The 24,080-nt window shown below is 30.8% G+C and overlaps 1 pseudogene; it reads left to right on the top strand.

Moving 5' to 3' along the window:
• Window positions 1-22,885, top strand: part of LOC110825470 (alkaline/neutral invertase E, chloroplastic-like) — a 61,120-nt pseudogene extending 38,235 nt beyond the window's left edge.
• The last annotated feature ends 1,195 nt before the right edge of the window (window positions 22,886-24,080 follow it).

Consider the following 24,080-nt stretch of genomic DNA (forward strand, 5'->3'; position numbering starts at 1 on the left):
CTTTGAAGTTTCTAATCTTTTCCCTTTGCACCTTCTTGATTCTATCATATTTATGCATATATATATGTGTATATATAAATACCATCTTCATTTTCATCTTTATTAATTAATAAAATCTTCTTTTCGTATTTTAATATGGTCCCAAAACGTTAAAGTATAAGAGCCAAATTCAAATATGAAGGAATTTGGTTTACAAGTTTATGAACCTATTTACATATTAATAAATTAAATATAATATATATTTTTACTAATCTAGGTAATATTATAAGAGATAATTATATTTTAATAGTATATTAATCATATTTTTTAATATATTGAATAGAATAAAGTATTAAAATTTTCAACAAGCTATCCGCATAACTTATCAAACTCAATTTTAAATATTTCAAACTTACTTAAATTTGTTCATTTATTTTTTTTAAAGATTTGTGACCTTTTCTTTTTTACATAGGTTTTATGCATCTGAAGTCACAGTAACCATAGAATACGTACACATGATGGGGGTAATTTACCATGATTTAAAGCCCAAAAACGAGTTATTAAGATTCGGTGGCCACATTTCGTTAATTGATTTTGATCTCTCAAAAAAATATGATAATTCCACATCAACGATCCACATAATTTCTGATCAAAATGCATCATCAATCACAAAAACAAGTTGTTATCCTGGTGATCAACCCAACTTTTCTAATTCGTCATGCATTCTACCCAATTATATCACACTTGTAGTAGCCTCCTACTAACACCCTAGTCAACACAAATAGAAAAAAAAAGTCAACACATCACACAATTGTGAAAATCATCACAGAGCCAATCAATGTCCAATCAATGTCTTTTATTGGGAGCCATGAGTACTTAGCACCAGAAATTGTGTCTAGTGAAGGGCATGGAAACACAATTGATTGGAGGACACTAGGGATATTCATATTTAAAATGTTATATGGGACAACACCGTGTAAGAGAGTTGACTAGGACTTGGCCTTGATGAATATTGTGGCTCAAGCACCTAATTTTTCCAAAGAAACCATGGTTTCGAAGCCAGCAAAGGATTTGATCACACAATTATTAACCAAGGACACCACCAGGCAAATGAGGTCCATAATGGGTGCAATAACAATCAAACGACACCAATTTTTTGGAGTTAATTGGGCACTTTTGAGATGTATAAAATCACCATTTGTTCCTTCTCCTATATCTTGTAAGGAGTTTATTGTATTTAATAGTACTATAGAGAGTTCAATAGAGTATTACTAGGAAGCAAGAAATTTATTCTTTAATTTACATGATTTACGTTTTTTTATGTACATCAAATTTTAATAACTAAACAGAAGTGAGATTTAAGTAATTTGTACATTGGGGCAAGAAATTTTAATGAAATTCATGTTGAAAGGTTTAATATTTATAAAAATATATAATTAAGGATTTACTGGATCATTTTGTCTAACAAATGATAAAGCATTTTCAATTGTTCTCAATTAATGTCTTTACTTAACCGTCTAAAAGTAATATTAATTTCTCTAATATGTGGTATAAGAGGCAGTAATACTCTTTTTAAGGTATTGCTTGGATAAAACCGAAATGTATTACATCAAGGTCCTGATAATATCAAGCAGGGAAACTCATGGGTCCTTGTGTAGTGCTTCATTACTACTTAACTAATGTGGGGTAAACAATGCTAAGGTTCAAGGTTAGTTAAGGATAAGGAAACTTTTGGCTTCTAGAGCTATTTTGAGATACCTATGAGGTTACAAGATAGCTTTGCCAAAAGGTTGTGTAAGGTTTTAAAATTGTTCTCACGTTCTATACTATCTTAAGACAAGTATGAGGTTTCGAGCATGTATTAGGTCTTATTAAAGCTCTAAAACTGTAGTGTTACATCTAAATCTTAAGGATTTAGTATTTTCTTTTTTTTTTCTTAATGTTATGTTGCACTAAGATACAAATTTTTTTTCCTAAAATTTAATTTAGTATAGATTTTATTTTACTTAGACATATGGTAAATTTTGTACCAAGTATAAATTTTATACTTCCTGAATATTTCTTTGAGTTTAGGTTTATACTTGAGAATGTTTAATATTTCACTTTGTATTTTGTTTCCTTTCTTAGTTGGATTAAAAATTATAATAAGAATAATACATAGCTTAGCTAGAGATGAGTAAGCACTTTTGAAAGATAGATAATTATTCATGAACCTCTGTTTTTGCTTCACTTACTTGAGCATGATTGTTTTGGTCATTTACTTGAGCATGATGGTTTTTATTGTTAAGGAACTAAATTGAATAATGGGGAAAACACACTGAGTGTTATGGAATTCAAGGATGCTAAACAATTGAAACAATAAAAGAAGAGTTTAACATCTAATGGTACAGCTAGACCAAGTACTACTAACTTTCAAAAGGCCATTGTAGATTCTATTGAGGATGAAGTATGGGACCTATTGCGTAATTCTGTGGTTTATTATTGTACAATAAAAGAAGAGTTTAACATTTAATGGTACAGCTAGACCAAGTACTACTAACTTTCAAAAGGCCATTGTAGATTCTATTGAGGATGAAGTATGGGACCTATTGCGTGATTCTGTGGTTTATTATTATGGGAGTCCTATTGGAACTATTACCACAAATGTCCCACCAGTTCCAATGTGTTGAATTATGACTAGGCCTTTATCCGTGACTTTATACCTTATAGAATTGCCTTTCTTTTGAATGGAGTGTATGACATTGTTCATAATTTGATCCTTCATGCCCTTCAATTGTAGGTAATGTGAAATTTTATGAGCAGGATTACATTCGCTTTCTATTCTAGAAATTAATCATTTGCATCTAGTAGTTTGGACTAAATCACTTTTTTACTTGTTTCTATAAATTAAAAAGTGCAACAGATACATATGATATGCATCTTTCTTTTTGTTGTTCATATTTCAGTTGGGTTTTTCCAAGAAATCCCTCTATTGATTAGGCACTTTTTGATTATGAAAAAATATCGTATAAAAGAAATGTATTGTCTTAAATAAACGTCCATCTAATTTCTCATAAGTAGTCCACAAAGTTAAACCTCTGTCAATGAGTTCACTTTCAAATCTGGCTGTCAAGATAATTCCATAAATTGCTTAGTAACTGGTTTTTATGTGTGGTCGAATGTACACAAGACAACATGTGCCTTTTCTATAATATTTTTGCAGGACTATGATTATGTTAATGAATCTTCTTGATATGTAACCATATTGTGAATAAAATTGACTACTTGTTTTATACTTGTGAGAATATGACTGTTGGTACCTACGAAACCCAACAACGATGTAATTTAGAAAATGCTTTGAGTACTAGGTAAATCTGCATATGAACGATCCCTGGTGGGCCCATGACCATCTGATAATTTATATCCTAGCCTCTTGATTACCTCAGACATAATTGATGCGTATTTTGTTTTTGACTTTCTTTGCAGAGCTGGGAAAAAATGATGGACTGTTACGACCCTTGTCTAGGGTTGATGTCAGCTGTTTCATGGTGCGAACTGTTCCCTTAGATGGTGATGATTCTGCTACAAAAGAAGCATTGGATCCTAACTTTAGAGAGGCAGCAATTTGTTGTGTTGCACCAATTGATTCTTGTATGTGGCAAACTTTATATCATGCCAAAATATGACACATGCATTATGTTTGTTTATCATGATGAGTTTTTACTTTTTTGTTTCTTTTTTTGTAATTCCTTTTACCTCTACTTTTTTTGTAGGTTTATGGTGGATTATTTTATTGCGTGCATATAGAAAGTGCTCTGGTGATCTATCTATTCAGGAGAGAGTTGATGTGCAAACTTGAATTAAAATGATATTAAAGCTTTGTCTTGCTTACATTACTGGTGACTGATGGTTCTTGCACGATTGGAATTCATGGTCATCCTGTCGAAATCAAGGTTATTAGTTCTCCTGATATTAAAATAATATTTTTTAATTTAGAATATGGAATTATTATGTGTAATGAAGGAATCATCAGGGCAGATTCATTTTTTTGTTCTAATAGTTGTTTGAATAGCCATATGTGCTCATCAACTGTCTATTTCAAGTAAGGGAAAAATTGCCTTTATGCTTCATTTGAAATGGTAATGGACATTTGGTATTCAGTTTTTGAATTTTTAGAGCTTGCAACTTTTATAGTAAAAGAGTGGTGTACAGAATAATTCTGCACATGGTGTAATAGGGGCTTATTGCAGCAACTATGCTGGAAGTGAAATTATAAAATTAAATCAATTTGGGAAACGATAGCGGAAGTTTGAAAATAAAGTTTGGATTAAGTACTTGACAAGCTTGAGTTAAATTGATATCATATCTTGGTGCTTGTCAAGTGAGTTTCTAATAGGTGTAACAAGTATATGATTCTAGTCCAGTCAATTCAAAAAATGTTTAACTATTAAAATTGTTACTCATTGTATTTTTAGTTGCTTCTGAATGGTGCAACTCCCCAAACTGATGGAGATTGTATAGTTTATAGCTTATATTTTTCGAGATAGTTCATATCTTACATGTTTAACACCATGGAGATCTGGTTTGTGCATTAAGTATGTTTGTAACATGTTGATGGAAATAGTAGATTATGATATGACTCAGTAACCTACATGAATAAGTTATTATTTAAATTTATAAGTTGGTAACTAAGAGATCTTATTTGTTTACCTTCTTTTCTTATGGCATCTCCAGTTAATCCTTATTTTTCTTTCTTGCAGGCACTATTTTATTCTGCTTTACTCTGTGCATGTGCAATGCTTGCTCCAGAAGATGGATTAGCTGATCTTATCCGAGCACTGAATAATTGCGTACTTGCTCTTTTATTCCACATTAGGGAGTATTGTTAAATTGATTTGCGAAAAATGAATGATATTTATCATTACAAGACTGAGGAGTACTCAAATGATGCAGTTAATAAGTTCAACATTTACCCATATCAAATTTCTCCTTGATTGGTGGAATGGATGCTTATAAAGGAGGTTATCTAATTGGAAAATTACAAACAACACATGGACTTTCAATTTTTTTCTCTAGGAAACATGTGGTATGTTGTAAGCAATCTAGCAACAGTTGATTAGTCACATGCCATACTTGATCTTATTAAAGCAAAATGGGTAGATTTAGTAGCAGACATGCCATTCAAGATATGTTATCCTGCTCTTGAAGGTCAGAAGTGGCAAATAATCACTGGTAGTGATCCTAAGAACACGTAAGATATCTACTTTTATATTATTTATTTATGATATATTTCTTCATTATCTGCAACATTTCTCACTACATTTCCTTTTGATGCGGGCCTTGGTCTTATGACAATGGTGGTTCTTGGCCAACTCTACTATGGCAGGTTAGTTTGTTATGCTTAAATATTCTCTTTGTTGATAATGTTTTGCTCATTGCTCCGAAGAACCCTTTGTATAAGTTATATTTGGTAGAAGTTGTTAAAGATATCCATCCGAAATCATCTCCAGATCACCCTCATCTGCTATTTCCTCTCCAGCATACTCATCTACTACCTCCTCCAGATTGTCTATCTCCTCAAGACTTCATCTTTATCTCAAAAACTCTAGCATATTTATCTTGTCTATTCTGCACATATCTCATCCTATTTTTCTAGCTTCATTATCATTCAACAATGTATTATTTAAACAACAACATATCTTCAACGTGAACATAATTTTTTGCTTTATTTATTGGTTCATAACATGGTATCAGAGCCATCATAGAACAAAGAAAAACAATGGCTTCTTTCAATCAAATCTCTCTCATCTATGCTTCCTCAAATAGCAATCCCATAACCACGCACCATTCCTTCTCTATCAAATTAAATCCCAAAAATTATCTAGCATGGAAAACTCAATTCATGTCTATCTTAAAATTTTAAAATCTCAAAGGCTTTGTTGATGGCAGTGAATCGGCATTGACCGAATTACTAGTGATTGGTTAACCTCCCACCACCACTGCCAATCTTGCGTATCTCACATGGTTTCAGAAAGATCAAATGCTCCTTCCATGGCTTCTATCTTCCGTATCAGAGGAAATTTTTCCATACATTATTGGTCTCACTTCCTCATTCTCTATCTGGAATGCCTTAGCAACTGCATTTGGCTCTATATCTCAGAACCGCCAACTTCAATTACATATTGAGCTGTAGGACCTAAAGTGGAATGACCTATTAATTTCACAGTTTCTCTACAAAGCTAAGGCCTTAGCTGATGAACTTGAATCCACTGGTCTTCAACTTTTTTCTACAGAGTTTAACGCGATTATTTATCGCAATATAGGTCAAGAATTTCATAGAATAATCACTGCACTTAATATAAAACTGAACCAATATCATTCCATGAGCTTCATGGGCAGCTATTTGCTCACAAAATTCTAATAAAAAGCACTCAGAATGCACCGATTGCTAATATTGTTCACACCACCAGCTCTTACAAAGTTGACAAAGAACCATCTCAATCATCCTTCAATACAACAAGTCTGCTCAATCCAAATGCTGGGGACCGTGCCAGATTTGCAACTACCTAAATTACACCGCTGATATATCAAAATTCCGGCACGGCAGCTCCGCCGTGCTCTGGCGACGGCGGCGATCCGCCTCGGGTTGGCCGTTTTTGGCTGAATTTGGCCAAACTTGCATTGGTCCCTGTGATAAAACAACCCTAGGGCCCTCGGTGGGCCAAAAAATCATGAAAAATCGAGACTTACCAGCGGTGGTGCTCTCAGGTGCAGCAGCTTCTCCCGCGTGAGTCATGTTTTGATGTTTTGCTTCAGTTAACCTGTAGAGAAAAGAACGGTGATCACAGTGGTATTAAAATTGTATCAAACGGAGACCGGAAAGGGCCTCATCGGAGGCAAAAACATAGGGAAGCCGCAGCAGCGCCGCTGGACTTCGGCGGAGTTTTTCGGTCGATTGGCCAGTGGTTTGGCTTCGGTTTAGCCATAAGCGGATTCAACATCGAAAAATGAGCTAGGGGGAGAAAATTTACCTCGATTGGTAGTCGAAAAATTCTCCGGTGCGGCGGCAGGTGGCGGCGGCCGGCTCCTCCGGCGTCTGGTTCTTCTTCTCCAGCGAGGCACTGGCGGCTAGGGTTTTGTGGTCAGGTGTGGGTGGGGTTATTTATACCCTTTACCTTTTAATCTCAACCGTCCATCGAGATTAAATTTGGACCGTCCGATCGTGATTTATTTGGGATTAAATCTGGGCCGTCCATCGCGATGCGATCTGGGCCGTCCGTGCCTGATTGAATCTGGGTCGTCCGTGCGCGCGAAAACGGATCTAGACCGTCCGATCGCGCGCATGCGAATCACCCACGTGGCCCGTCCTGTGTCAGCGTTTCCTTGCCACGTGGCGTGTCCTGGTTGGCTGTGGCTGCTGACGTGGCACAACTTTTCTAAATTACGTTTTGACCTCCGGTTTTCGATTTTCTTTTCAAAAACGCCCCCAGAATCAAAATTTGCACCTCTTTTTCCCTAAATCAATTTCAATTAAATCCAAAAAATAATTTTACCCTATTTTATCACTATTATTATTTTTATTTTCATTAAATTAAATTAAATTAAATTGAATTAAAATCTTATAAATTAAATATAAATAAAAATTAACAAAAATTCAAATATAAAAATAAAAAAAATAAATAATAATAATAATAATTTGGATGATACAAGCATTGTCTAAGAGTGTGATTAGAGAGTGATGATAAAATATTTCTTGTAAACTCATATTTTTATTTATTAAATATTTTTGCATTAATACACACTTGTAAGTTTTTAGTTCTTAGCATCAACTCATAAAGGAAACTGAACATATAGCATTCAACAACTTTTGGTTCATCTGGTTGTAGCATTAGCAACAATCCTTCTCCCAAACTGTACCACAAAAAATATTAAAAACATAAAAATAAAAATATTTCCAACAACAATAGAAATTAACCTCATATCTATGTATATATTTTTAATTTATAAATGAAGAAATTACATAGAAATATTCAGGTTGTGGGTCAAATACACTACTGATTGAGAAACTATATTGTAAAAATAGATATAGTATAATATACTACTAGAAAATAAAATATTTGTCTATGTATCTAATTGTCCCATTTGCTTTAATTTCTAAACAAGCTTCATCATTTTCTTAAGAAATTTAATTGCTACATTTCTCCAATATTTTATAATTTAACAATATATCACAATTTTAATATTTAAACTCTATTATTTATGTTTTTTGAGAACTAAATTCTAATTGATCTTCCTATATACGAAGGATTATGAAATAAAATTTCATTCAATGAGTTCAAGCAAAAAATATAAGTGATTCAAAAATAAAATTAATGAATATATAACTACTTCAACATGTAAAGGATTATTAATAATTAAACAGAAAGTAAAAATTGAATCAAATGAACAAGATAGATTTAATACCGCTTAATGTAAGTACACGTATATACTTTTTGACATATTTAATTTAAACCGTACTTTTATGTTTTTCTATTATTTAGGGTAAAGAGGTAATTTCATTGAAAGTCAAAAATGTAATTTGAGTTAGTTCACGATCTGAAACTTAGGAATCATTGGAAGAATATGACTTCTTATAAAAAAGCTACTTTATAATTACTACCTAATTGTGCGTTATGCATTTGGGAAAAAAAAGAGAACTTACCTCTATTATGCTTCCAATTTAACTCTTCTTTTCCTATTTCATTTCCTTATGTTTTTCCTCCTCTTTCTCCCAATTATTTTATAACTCTTCTTATATTTTCCAATCACCTAAAATTGATCACATCGTAACACAATAACAAATGTGAGGATAAGATTATGAAGAAATTATATTGTGGTGAAGAAATTAATAGAGCTAATTTTATAAAAGAACTATCTTATTATTTTCTATCTAAATATTACAACATAAATATAAATCATAGCATTAAAGAAACATTGAAAGAAATATCGAAAGCATCAAGAAAGAAAAAAAATAGAAGTGTCTTAATCTATTTTTAAACTTATGTAATCAAATGTTTTAGAGTTTTACCATTATTTTTCATTCTAAAGTATGTAATCTTTAAAAGAATTATTAGAAGATTATACTCTAAAAATATCTAAATATAGAGAATTGAATGCTTACTAGGAGCTAACATTTAGAGATTTCTTTCTATATTAGTCTTTAAAATTTAAAAATTAAAGAGATAGAAATCTTATTTTCATTATTTTGACCTTATGTAATCAAATATTTTAGAGTTTTAACATTATTTTCATTATTTTATCTATAAAAAAATTATTATAAGATTAGACTTGAAGAATGTTTAAATTTAGAGAATTGAATGGTTATTAGAAGTAAAAGTTTAGAGATTTCTTTTCTTCATTACTCTTTAAAATTTAAAAATTTGATTACTAGTTAGGCAATTAAAGAGATAAAAATCTTCTTTATAGTAAATATATAATTATATTTAAAAAGATGTTATTAGTTTCTACCTTAATCATTAAAAGTAAAAGTATTGATTTTGTCTTAATTATCCAAAATTATTTTGTAATCTCTATTTAATTTAGGGATTTCGTTGCCATCTTCAACGGTTCTGATGGTTCCTCCTTCACTTTAAAATAGATGTTGGGTTGCAGGGGAAGAGGGAGAGGAAGAAAATTCGCCAGCCAGGGTAAACCGAGAGGAAGTTTTTGTGTGATTTCTTCAATCAGATTAATCAGCTAACGATGGAATCGAGAGCAGAACAAGAGTGCAATCTGTCAATTAGATTAACGCTGCCACTAAGAACAAAGGTAAGTGAAATTTGACTCTCACCGCTTGAGTAGAATTTATCTTCTAAATTCTTTGAGATATTTTTGGGATGAAATGAGTTGATATGGGAATAGGGACATTTTCTTGAAATCAGATTAGAACTGGGAGTAAAAACCAAAAAAATGGAGAGTGAGATATGTGGATAAACAGAAGATCGGACGAAATGATGGAATTATAGTGTGGACAGCTCTAAAGAGAGGACATAGGAGACATGTTAAAAATAGGAGGAAAATTGAAAGGACGAGAATGGGAGAGAGATAGGAAATAAAAAAAAGAGGGAAGTAGTGGTCTGAATCTGATGTCTGCTTGGGAATTATTATTCTGTTATCTTTTGTATTTAATTCTCTTTATGTCTATTTGGGAAATGGTGGTATTGGTGAGCAGAGCCAGGGAAACAAATTGGAAAGGGATTTAAAAATAAATAAATATAAAATTATGGGAGGCAAATCTAGGTGGGTAGAGACAATGTTCTTTATGAGGGTGAAAGTGATGCAGTTTAGAAGTAGGAATGGGATTAACAACAGAATAAACAAACTCTAGGATCTAATCTGGGTGAGCAGAGACAGTGTTTTTTGTGATGCATGTGTAGGAAAGGATGAATTACGCAAACTTTAATTAAATGTTTTCTTGATTTAGGTAGATGTAATGGTTAAACCTCACTAGAGAGAGATGTGAACACTGCGCTAGGATGTACTTATTTTTATTTGGAGATAGAAGTTGATTGTATTTTCTACGCTGGGAATATAAGTTCTTACGGTACTCCGACTCCTTATGGAGGAATGGCTTGTTACAGTTCTTATCCAATGAATAGGAGGATCAAAGCACACAACTCCTCCACATGATCCACTCGATGGAATAAGAGGTTTAGTGTTTAACATCTGATCTATTTTTCTCTTATTTTTTTACCGATCATGTATATATATTGATGTCATTGATTTATTTGCATTCGATTTTTCTTAAAGGATATGGTAGATCACTTTCTTATAGCATCATATGAAATGAAAGGAGATTCTTGTTGCGATCCTAATTATTTCTATGACCTGCTTTCCACTTTTGTGGCTGAATCTGAAATCACCTTATCAGACATGGATAAAGCTTTGTATGGGTACATAATATATATCTCAATATAGATTTGAGTAGTTATTAACCATATTTGATTAATTGATGGGTTTTAGTTATTTGTTCTTCTCCTCTTAATTTGTAGGGACAAAGTATCTGATATAGATTTTCTTAAAATTGTGCACTTTGCATCAACATTAAAGGAGCCTCCTCAAGTTATATTAAGTAATACTAATCATCATCGCTCAAAACTCTTTAATTTAGAGTATTTATGTGTGCTATTATTGATCTTATAATATATATCTAATAATAAAACTTCTCAAGTATAATTTTTGCAAGTAAAAATTTGTACATTTTAATAGTTAAATGATATGTCATCAGATATATAGTCTGATTTGAACTCATACTCTTATAAATGAGGATAAAAGTACTTAGATATCTACCCAAAAGATAAATAATTATTAATTTAATTAACTATATATGTGTATACTTAATTAATTAAATAATTAGTTTAATAGTTGATGTGTTTCTTCTTTTACAAGAGATTATAAGTTTGAATCAGATTGTATTTTAATGTGGCTCATCATTTGAAAGTTATTTGTATTGTATTATAATTAGTGTATATCACTTGACTAATCTCGGGTCAAACTGTATTTTTATGAGTATTCTTACTTGGAGATTATTTTTATTGTATTATGATTGATGCATATCACTTTGTTAATAGATATACCCAATTTTTGTTTTTTAAAAAATAATTAACTGATATTAATTGCAGCCTTCGCACTTGTCCAATGGCGTTGAAATATGAGGAATTCATCAAGGTATTTGATAAAAAGAGTAAGGAAGGGTAAGCTTTTATAAACAATTAACGTCATAAATTAATTAACAGTCTTTATATATTTATGTAGTAAATGAATTTTATATTTATTTTTTATTGTCGATATTACTAATATATCTCTTTATTGAGTTTTCTATTTTTTTAAAAAATTTCTTTTTTTGAATAAAAAAGTGCGAGGAAGGTAATATGCAATCGAACATGAGTTCTTATTAGTGAAGGAAAAGATGAAAATTCTTCTTAAGGTAATATTTTATTTTATATATTCTATAAAATTTTATTTTCATGTATATCTCTTTTTGTTTGGATTTCGTGAACTTTTAACTGAATTTAAATTTGCATGCTTATACAGCATGAGTTTTACTTCATTAAAAATTTGTTTTGCCGGCTGCATAATTATAGCTATTAATAATTATAATGAATTACATCGATATGATAGTAGTTAAAACTCTTATGTTCTATTTAAAATTTATGAGTTTAACTTTTATTAAAAATATAAAATATTTTATACTATGTAAGTCTGTAAATTTAAATTCAATTAAAAGTTTTACAAAATCTATAAGAAAAAAAGATATATATGAAAATAAATTTTATAAAATATATAAAATAGAATATTACCTTAAGAAGGTTTTTTATTTTTTCCTTCATTACTGAGAATTCATATTTGGTTGCATTCACTACCTATGCACCTTTTTTAAAAAAAATTTAAATTTTTTTTTAAAAAAACTCAGTAAAAAAATATATTAATAATATGAACAATAAAAAATAAGTATGAAATTTATTTACTATATTCACTAATTGATTTGATTTATGATGTCGTCAACTATGCATAAAAGTTTATCCTTCCTTACTTTTTTTCATCATATGCCTTGACACGTGTATATATATATATATGTATAAACATATAATTCATATATATGATGGTGTATGAGCAATCATATGTGGCACCAATAAGTATGAAATTCGTTTGTGATCGATAGTCGTGTTTACTCACTGAGTTCGGTCCCAATGGTTATCTTCACATCCTCTATCAAATGCAACCTGATAAACGCTTCAACGAAGCTGCTACCTGGTACGTACGTACAACAACATTAATTATCTGTATCTATAATAATACATTCTATGATTATACAAATCGTTAATTTATTATTATGATATTCATCGCAATTAGTATCACGATATAAGTACATACATTATCTATACACACGCACACACACATATATATATTGATAAATTGAGAAGGTTATATATATATATATATATATGTAGACACACCCACATTATATATTTATATAATTCCCAATTATAAATATCTTCTTTGATATTTCTAACCTTTTCCCTTTGTACCTTCTTGATTCTATTATAGTTCTGTATAAATATATAAATGTATATATAGATAGCATCTTCATTTTCATCTTTATTAATTAATAAAATCTTCTTTTCATATTTTAATATGGTCCTAAAATGTTAAAGTATAAAAGCCAAATTCAAATATGAACGAATTTGGTTTACAAGTTCGTGAACCTTTTTACATATTAATAAATTAAATATATTATATATTTTTACTAATCCGGGTAATATTACAAGAGATAATTATATTTCAATAGTATATTAAACATATTCTTAAATATATTAAATAGAATAAAGTACTAAAATTTTCAACAAGCTATTTGCATAACTTATCGAACTCAATTTTATATATTTCGAACTTATTTAAATTTATTCATTTATTTTTTTTAAAGATTTGTGACCTTCTCTTTTTTTATCAGGTTTTATCCATCTGAAGTAACAGTGGCCATAGAATACTTACACATTATGGGGATAGTTTACCGTGATTTAAAGCCTGAAAACATGTTCTTAAGATTCGACGACCACATTTTGTTGACTGACTTCGATCTCTCATGAAAAGATAATAATTCCACATCAAAGATCCACATAATTTCTTATCAAAATACATCATTAATAACAAAAACAAGTTTTTATCTTGATGATCAACCGAACTTTTTCAATTCCTTATGCATTATACCCAATTGTATTACACCTGTAGTAGCCTCCTACTTACACCCTAGTCAACACAGATAGAAAAAAAGTCAACCCATCACATGGCTGTGGAAATCATCACAGAGCCAATCAATGTCCAATCAATGTCCAATCAATGTCTTTTCTTGGGACCCATGAGTACTTAGCACCAGATTTGTGTCTGGTGAAGGGCATGGAAACACTGCTGATTGGTGAACACTAGGGATATTCATATTCGAAATGTTATATGGGACGACGCCGTGTAAGGGAGTTGACTAGGAGTTGCCCCTGGCAAATATTGTGACTCAAGCACTTGAGTTTCCCAAAGAAACCATTGTTTCAAAGCCAGCAGAGGATTTGATCACACGACTATTAATAAGGGACCCTACCAAGAAAATGGGGTCCACAATGGGTGTAACGGCAATCAAACAACACCAATTTTTTATGGGCTTAATTGGGCACTTTTGAGATGTATAAAATGACCATTTGTTCCTCCTCTTGTATCTTGTAAGGAGTTTGTTGCATTTGATAGTACTATAGAGACTTCAATAGAGTATTACTAGGAAGCAAGAAATTTATTCTTTAATTTAGATGACATATGTATTTTTTTATGTATATCAAATTTTAATAACTAAACAGAAGTGAGATTTAAGTACTTTGTACTAGGGCAAGAAATCTAAATGAAATTCTTGTTGAAATGTTCAATATTTATAAAAAATATATAATTAAGGATTTATTGGATCATTTTTGTCTAACAAATGATATAGTATTTTCAATTGTTCTCAATTAATGTCTTTACTTAACTATCTAAAAGTAATATTAATTTCTCTAATATGTGGTATAAGAGGAACTGATACTCTTTTTAAGGTATTACTTGGATAAAACCGAAATGTATTACATCAAGGTCCTTATAATATCAAGTAGGTAAACTCATGGGTCTTTGTGTAGTGCTTCATTACTGCTTACCAAATTTGGGATAGACAATGTTAAGGTTCAAGGGTAGCTGAGGATAAGGAAACTTTTGGCTTCTAGAGCTATTTTGAGATACCTATGAGGTTACAAGATAGTTTTGCCAAAAAGTTATACAGGGTTTTAAAATTGTTCTTGCGTTCTAGAACTATCTTAAGATAACTATGAGGTTTCAAGCATGTATTAGGTCTTAATAAAGCTCTAAAACTGCGGTGTTCCATCTAAATCTTAAGGTTTTAATCTTTCATTTTTTTTTTCTTAAGTTAGGTTGCACTAAGATACAAAAGTTTTGTCCTAAAATTTAATCTAGTATAGATTTTGTTTTACTTAGTTATATGGTAAATTTTGTATTGAGTATAAATTTTACACTTCATGAATATTTCTCTGAGTTTAGGTTTATAGTTGAGGATGTTTAAGCTTTCATTTTGCATTTTGTTTTCTTTCTTAGTTAGATTCAAAAGTATTATAAGAATAATCCATAACTTAGCTAGAGATGAGTACAGACTTCTAAAGGATGGATAATTGTTCATGAACCTCCTCAGTTTTTGCTTCACTTACTTGAGTATGATGGTTTTTATTGTTAATAAATAATGTTATATTGGATGCTTTGTATTGACTTCCATTGTATAAGTTGATTTAGTATTAAAAATAGATACTACTAAATTTATAGTTCAATTAAATAATAAAATAGAACCTAATTTGAATGAATTATTTAATATTATAATAGATAATTGAATTGAATGATGTATATTTATTGTTTAAACTATAGTATTTGATGACCAATTTTGAGAATTGACACTTCAGGGAATAAGGAGAGGCGATTGATGGTGACTATAATGAAATGCAACCAACACAAATAAAAGCTTTCGTATCTTGCAACAAAGTAGATCACATTTGCTCTAGGTTTTAAGACAAAGATGAACCATTTTATTTTTAATTTTTTTTTATACTCTTTTTTGTTGATGCAATAGTTAAACAACTATTTTTTTCAAGTAAAGAAATAGATAGGGTGGCCACGAAATGGACACATGAGTTCCTCTATTTCTCATATATTACCTAGCAACATTTCAACTTTTGTGACAGTCTGAATCAACCATTAAAATTATATCGTCTATTGTCTAATTTCTACCTGTAATAGTACCCTTGTTAAAGGTACCTGATACAAATTCTATACTTGATGAATATTTTTTTAAAGTTTGGGTTGTTTCTTAAGGATATTTAAGCTTTCATTCCATATTTTGTTTCTTTTCTTCTTAGTTAGATTTAAAAGTTTAATCGAATAGTACATAACTCAGCTAGAAATGTAGTAAGGACTATTGAAAGATATATATTTCTTCATGAGCCTAAGTTTTTTGTTTACTTGCTTGAGCAAAATGGTTTTTACTATTTATGGATGATGACATTTTCTTAAAAAAAAGTAAATGTTGTAATGGATGTTATTGTATTGACTTACATTGTATAAACTAATGTCGTACTAGAAAGAAATACAACTAATTTTGTAGGTCAATGAAATAACAAAATAGAACTTAACTTGAATGAAATATTTAATCTCAAACAAGGAATGAATCAAATGACGTACATTTACTGTTAAAAATACAATGTTTTGACAATTGATCAGGAGAACTGATGCTTTAATAAATAATGAGAGGTGATCGATGGCAACTGTAATGAGATGCAACTAATACAAAGATAGAAGCTTTGATGTCTTATAATAGAAGAGATCAAATTTTCTTTAGGTTTGAGTATAAAAAGATGAACTATTTTATTTCCAGCTTCTTATGTGTTTATTTTGTGATATAAAAGTTAAATAATTCTTTTCCAAAGAAATGGATAGATTGTGCATGAAATGGACAAGTGGCTTCCTTTATTTGCTATATATTTATTTACTTAGTGACATTTTGACTTTTAGTGACAACCTCTATCACCCGCTAAAATTGTGTCATTTATTGTCTAATTTTTAGTTGGATTTAAAAGTAACTTTCATTCCACATTTTGTTTCTCTTCTTCTTAATTGGATGTAAAAGTGTAATCAAATAATATATAACATAGCTAGAGATGTAGCAAAGACTTTTGAAAGATATATAGTTGTTCATGAGTCTCAGTTTTTTGTTCACTCGCTTAAGCAGAATGGATTTTATCCATTATTTTTTAAAAGGAAAAAGTATATGTTTTATTGGGTGTTATTGCACTAACTTACATTGTTGACTGACTTATACAGTACTAGAAAGAAATATGGCTAAATTTATAGTTTAGTCAAATAATAAGGTATGATTTAACTTGAATAAATAATTTAATCTCATACAAATGAGTGAATTAAGTAACGTAAATTTATTATTTAAAATATAGTATTTAATGACTGATAAGGAAAACTGATACTTTAATGAATAACGAGAGGTGATGGTGATGACTGCAATGAGATGCAACTAACAGAGAGAGAGAAGTTTTAGTGTCTTGTAATAGAGGAGATTGAATTTTCTTTAGGTTTTAGAACATAAAGATAAACTATTTTATTTCCAGTTTCTTTTGCACTTTTTTTTTGTCAATATAAAAGTTAAATAATCTTTTTTCAAATAAAGAAATGGACAGGTTGTGCATGAAATTGATATGTGGCTTCCTCTATTAGCCACAAATTTACTTTGTGGCATTTTGATTTTTAGTGACAATATAAATTTACTTGTAAAATTTTATCGTTTATTGTCTAATTTTTAGCAGCAATTAACTATTCTCAAAGGTGCCAATATAATGCCTTTTCTCAGTCGAAGTAATTTTTTTGGAGAAAAACCATCTTTGTCGTTTATGCAATATTATAAATGGATTAAATTAAACTTCTATTTTTTAAAAAAGAAAATATTTTTTCTCATAAAACTATTGGCAAGATTAATCCAAATTTGGAACACAAAATACAAAAATATGCAAGTTCATTAATGCATAGAATATTGATAACCTAAATATTAATCACTAGAAATGGCCTAGATTATTAGCAATTTATTATAAATACTAAACTTGTTATAACTCTCTGCCGCTTCGATGAGCACAATAAATTCGAAAAAAAAAAACAATCTCCCATTTCTTGACAAAATCATTTTTCTCTTCTCCAATCGTTTCGAATAGGATGGATCAAAACACGCAGCTCATCGACATGATCCACTCGGTGGAACAAGAGGTTTAGTGCTTAACATCTTATCTATTTTTTTCTTATCTGTTTACCGATCATGTATATATATCGATATCATTGATTGATTTGCATTCGATTTTTTTAAAGGGTACGGTAGATCATTTTTTTGGAATAGCATATGAAATGAAATGAGTACTTGGTTGTGGTCCTAATTATTTCTCTGATCTGCTCTCCACCTTCGTAGTTTAATCTGAAATCACCTTATCAGACATGACTAAAGCTTTGTATGTGTATATAATACATATCTCGATATAGATCTGAGTAGTTATTAAATATTCATACAGTTTAATCGTTAAATGATATGTCATGAGATGTATAATCTGATTTAAATTCATACTCTTATAGATAAGGATAAAAGTACATAGATATGCACCCAATAGATAAATAATTAATAATTTAATTCACCAAATATCTATTAGCAGGATATATATATATTTGTTTGGTATATGTGTATACTGAATTAAATATTTAACTAGTTGAATAATCGATTCATTTCTTCTTTTACAAGAGATCATAAGTTCGAGTTAGATTGTACTTTCGTGTATCATCATTTAAAAGTTACTTGTATTGTACTGCAATTAATGTATATCACCTAATTAATCTCGAGTCAAACTACACTTTTGTGTGTATTCTTACTTGGAGATTATATGTATTGCGTTATGATTGATGTACAACTTAATCAATAGATTTACAAATTTTTATTTAAAAAAATATTTAGCTGATATTAATTGTAGCCTTAGTGCTTGTCGAATGGCATTGAAATGTGAGGAATTCATCAAGGCATCTTATGAAAAGAGTAAGGAAGGGTAAGCTTTCATACATAATTGACATCATATGTAACGGCCCCGGAATTCAAAAGGAAATGCATATAATAATTTCAGTGCGGAAGCAAAATAAAGGTTAAGGTTAACATCCCTTATACGATAACTTAAAAGTACTAACAAACATCACGAAATAAATTCTCTGAAAGAAATACGAAAAATAGAAAAAAAAAGAGGAAATTATAAAGTATCTAGCATCTACTCGTAGCCTTCTTGTGGATCAGGCTCGAGAACCGGGTCCTCCTCATCTGAAATGTTTAAATAAGGGGTGAGTTACACTAGCCCAGTAAGGACATCATACTATATCGCCGTCACAGAAGCAAAGGTTGGTAGAAAATCAAAACAACCAATGGAGCAGTAGATTTAAACCAATACATTTATTTAAAATAAGATCATTTACCCTTTTTCTTACCACTGGGGAATTTATGGAAACAAACTATAGAAGCAAAAATATCATATAGATCACAATTTCATGTATAATCAGTAACATAGAACATATCATAAATTCGTATTCATTAGCAATAATTAATCATAACCGTTTCTCGTTTTACCAGCCTACTAGTATCCATGGGGACCCATAAGGGTATTCCTGCTACACGTGAACCATTTTTCTTAACAAATCTTAATTCCAAGGCCGTCCCCATACCCCGTCCGGTATGAGCGCCAAGACATTAAACCTCAATACCCCGTCCGGTATGATGGTGAAGCAGGCCGTCCCCATACCCCGTCCGGTATGAGCACCAAATCACCAAGTCTCCATACCCCGTCCGGTATGAGACAACGTTCACGGTAGGGTTTCCTATGAACCCGGTGCATCCACCATCTCCTAGGATATTTAGTGAGGTTGTCACTTTATCCCTTTATTAGATCACATCCATTCTTATTTGTCCTTAGTCTCCGCTTCCAAATCAAACATAAATACATAAACAAGTAAACATGCATCAGATAATATAATCATATCTTAGATCCCAAAATCAAACAGTGGTCAAGTAAGGCAGTAATACATGCATTTAAACCATATAATATATAAACTAGATACCACAATACTTTTAGACTGTAAAATAAATCAACAGAAATCGATAGAAAACAATGTCCGATTTGGGCTCCATTAGCAATCTGTAATTAATCAAGCACATTCATTTAATTTGTACAAAAGACCGTATTATTATATATTTAAACTTCAATTCTATAATAGGAAATAGGGTGAAGGGTCCTTACTTGATTCGACGCTGAAAACTAGATGGTTACCGCGCCTATGGGTGATCCCTGGGTCCCTTGAATTTTTCTTTGGGAACTAAAACGCGCTTATGGTACCTACACATGTCCCAAATAACCAAAAAATCAGACCCAGGGCCTACTCGGGCAATTTTGGAATTCCGGCACGGTGGCTCCGCTATGCTCCGGCGACGACGCTGTCGCCCGCGCTGGCGATTCGCCTCGACTTAGCTATTTTTGGCTATTTTTGGTCGAATTCAGCCGAACTTGCACCGGTTCCTGTGAGAAAACACACTTAAGGCCCTCGGTGGGCCGAAAAAATGTAAAAAACAAAAACTCACCGGCGGTGGGCTCCGGTGCGGTGGCTCCTCTAGCTCACACTGCGATTGGGTGTTTTGCTCCGGTCAACCTGTAGAAAAGAAAACAGTGGTCACAACGATGGAAAAATCACATCGAACGGGAATCAGGAAGGACCTTATCGGAGGCATTTTTTGAAACAACCCGCGGCAGTGCCGCCGAGCTTCGGTAGCATTTTTCGGCCAATTGGCCAGTTCTTTCACTCCGATTTGGCCATGAGTGGGTTTAAAATAAAATTCCTAGCAAATGGTAGAATTTTTACCTCGTTTGGTGGTCAAAAATTGCTTCGGTGCAACGGCGTGTGGCGGCCGTCGGCTCCTCAATGGCTGGGCTGTCTTCTCCGGTGAGGAGCTCTAGCGGCTAGGGTTAGGGTTTGGGTGCAGATGGAGTTATTTATACCCATCCGCTTTTGATCTGGGCTGTCCATCGCTTTTAATCTGGACCGTCCATCGCGATTCAATCTGGGCCATTTGTGCGCGATTCAATCTGGGTTGTCCGTACGCGATGCAATCTGGGCCGTCCGTGTGCGTTTTCGATCTTGGTTATCCGTGCGCGTGGGAATGGATCTAAGTCGTTCGATCGCGCACACGTGGATCACCCACGTGGCTCCCCCCGCATGGCCTCCCGCGTCAGCGCCTCTACCACTTGGCACGTCCTGGTTGGTTGGGACTGCTGACCGTGCAGCTGACGTGGTATAACTTTACTATATTGCATTTTGACCTCCGGTTTTTTATTTTTCTTTGAAAAATACCACCAGAACCAAAATTTTCACCCCTTTTCCCCAAAATTATTTTTAATTAAATCCCTAACCAATTTTTTTACCCTTTTTATTATTATTATTATTATTATTTTCATTAAATCAAATTAAAATAAAATAAATTAAATTAAATTAAATTAAAATCATATAAATAATAATTATATTTATATAAAAATAATAATTAAATAAAAATAAAAATAATTAAATGTTGAGTGTTACATCATAAATCATTAGTAGTCTTTATATATTCATATAGTAAATAAATTTGGCACTTATTTTTTATTTTAGATATTATTAATATATCTCTTTATTGATTTTTTTTATTTTTGAAATTTTTTTAAAACAAAGGCGCATAGTGGCAGTGGATGTAATAAAAAATTACTTCTTACTTATGAAGGAAAAAATAAACATTCTTCTTGTGTTAATATTTTATTTTACATATTTTGCAAAATTTTATTTTAATATATATTGAAAATCTGCTTTGCCAACTCAAAATTATAGCTATTAACAATTATAATGAATTATAACAATATGGTAGTAGTAAAACTTTTGTGTTTTATTTAATATTTATGAGTTTAAGTTTCACTTAAGATGTAAAGTTTATATTTTAATAAAAAGTAAAAATATTTTTTTAACTATTAAATATTGTAGATTTTGATTTTAAAATCTTTATTTTATTATTATTATTATTCATTGAATGGGGTATGTATTGTGATGCAGTTGGAAGCTACCACCACCCCTCGCAAGTGCAAATGCACTCCTTTAAATTAAGGTACTCTTGCTTCTTACAACTTATTTAATTTGATTTTTATTTATTTTTTTAATTCCTTAATCTTTTAATTCGAATAGTTCTAGTAAATGGATAATATTACTCAGGAATACTTTGTTATCGTAACAAATACAATTTCTTTTTAACTAATTCAGTTCAATTTTAAATTAATTAAAAATAAAATAAAATATATATTTTTCTTTAATTACTGTAACTTAACTAAAGTAATTATTAACCTTTATTTAATTTATAAAAGTTAACTTCAATATTTAATTTTTCACTATTAGTATTTTATCTATTTTCATCTCTTTCAATAACAATATTATAAAGTAATTATGTTTTCTTTTGTTGGGCAGATGGGGTAGATGAAAGCTTCTAACAATAATACCAATAAATTCTTTGCAGGTTACAATAAGTATTTCTTTTTCATGGAAAACAAATTTAAGCTCTTAACTTTTTTTTATGTTAGTGGTGATGTCGTGATTAAATTGAGTTAAATTTAAATGTGCCTATTATTTTCAACATTTCTCACTACAATTCCTTCTAATACAGGCCTTGGTCTTACCACAATGGTGATTCTTAGCCAACTCTGCTATGGTAGGTTAGTTTGTTATGCTTAGATATTCTCTCTGCTACTAATGTTTGGTTCATTGCTAAAAAAAATCCTTTGTAGAAGTTATATTTAGGTATAAGTTTCCTGAGTTGTCATGCCTGAATCTAATAGGATATGGCACATTGTTGATATTTTATAAAATAAAGAAATAATGAAGGAATGTTGGCAGTGCAGTTTAAGATTTTAAAAATGGACTTTTGTAGCTTACTATTACAGTCATAAAGATGAAAAGACTAAAAATCGCTGCAAGAGCTATTGAAGTTGTTGAAAGACGCAAATCAATAGACAAGTGGCCTTAATACTATGACACAAAAAGAGAAAGGTTCATTGGGAAGCAAACACGGTTATTCCAGACATGGGTAATTGTTGGATACCTTTTGGCTAAGCTTCTAGTTGCAGACCCAAGTGCTGCCAAAATTCTGATAACTGAAGAGGATTTTGAGGTTATCAAAGCCTTCTATTGCATGATAAGTGTTAAGCCCAAGAGAAAGCATGGTTTGAAGAACTCCTAAAAGACTTACGTAATATAAGATTCTGAAGCTGCTTTCACACAAGGATAGGTAACTTCAATTTGTGGCTCAACTTACCTATTTAAACAACTTAAATGTATAAAGGTGATGATAATAATGGTTTATTTTTCATGTTATCTGGGGGTTAAAGCTTTTGAGCATTGATTCGGGTATCATAGGATCTTAATATAAAGATGATATGTTGATTTGGGATTAGCATTAGCTCGAAACATCTTCTTGGATTAGAGATTAAACAAATTGTTTCCTGTTTACAAACTTTGTATCATATACATAATACTATAGGAGTGAAAGGCATTCCTTTAAAGAGTTCACTGTAAATCAAGAATACTCTTACATTATTTTAACTCTGTTGTTCGATTATGATATTTTATGTATCTTGTAAATCACTTTGGATTGGTTATGGTATTTTTCTATCTCGTAAATCATCACCATGCCATCTAAATTAATGCTTGGCAATATAAATTTTTAACACATTTCCTCGGTTGATTCAAGATCAGTTGAAAAAATTCAACTGGTATGTAAAGCATTGTCTTAAAGAGTGATTAGAGAGTGATGATAAGATATTTCTTGCAAACTCATATTTTTATTCATTATATATTTTTACATTACTACAGACTTTTAAATTTTCAATTCTTAGCATCAGCTCATAAAGAAAACTAAACATATACCATTCAACAACTTTTGCTTCATCTGGTTTTAGCATTAGCCACAATCCTTCTCTCAAACTATACCACAAAAAATATCAAAAAAATATGTATATATATATATTTCTAACAACAATAGAAATTAACCTCATATATATATATTTTTAATTTATACATGAAGAAATTACATAGAAATTTTAGGTTGTGGGTCAAATTACATTACTCATTGAGAAACTATATTATAAAACTAGATATAGTATAGTATAGTATGGTATAGTATTAGAAGTTAAAAATATTTGTATATGTATCTAATTGTCATATTTGCTTTAATTTCTAAACAAGCTTCATCATTTTCTTAAGAAATTTAATTGCTACATTTATCCCATATTTTATAAATTAACAATATATGACAATTTTAATATTTAAACTCTCTTATTTATGTTTTCTGAGAACTAAATTCTAATTGATCTTCCTATATATGAAGGATTAAGAAATAAAATTTCATTCAATGAATTCAAGCTAAAAATATAAGT

The sequence above is a fragment of the Carica papaya genome, chromosome 9 (assembly GCF_054855325.1).
Source record: "Carica papaya isolate Zhongbai chromosome 9, ASM5485532v1, whole genome shotgun sequence".
Lineage (NCBI taxonomy): Eukaryota > Viridiplantae > Streptophyta > Magnoliopsida > Brassicales > Caricaceae > Carica > Carica papaya.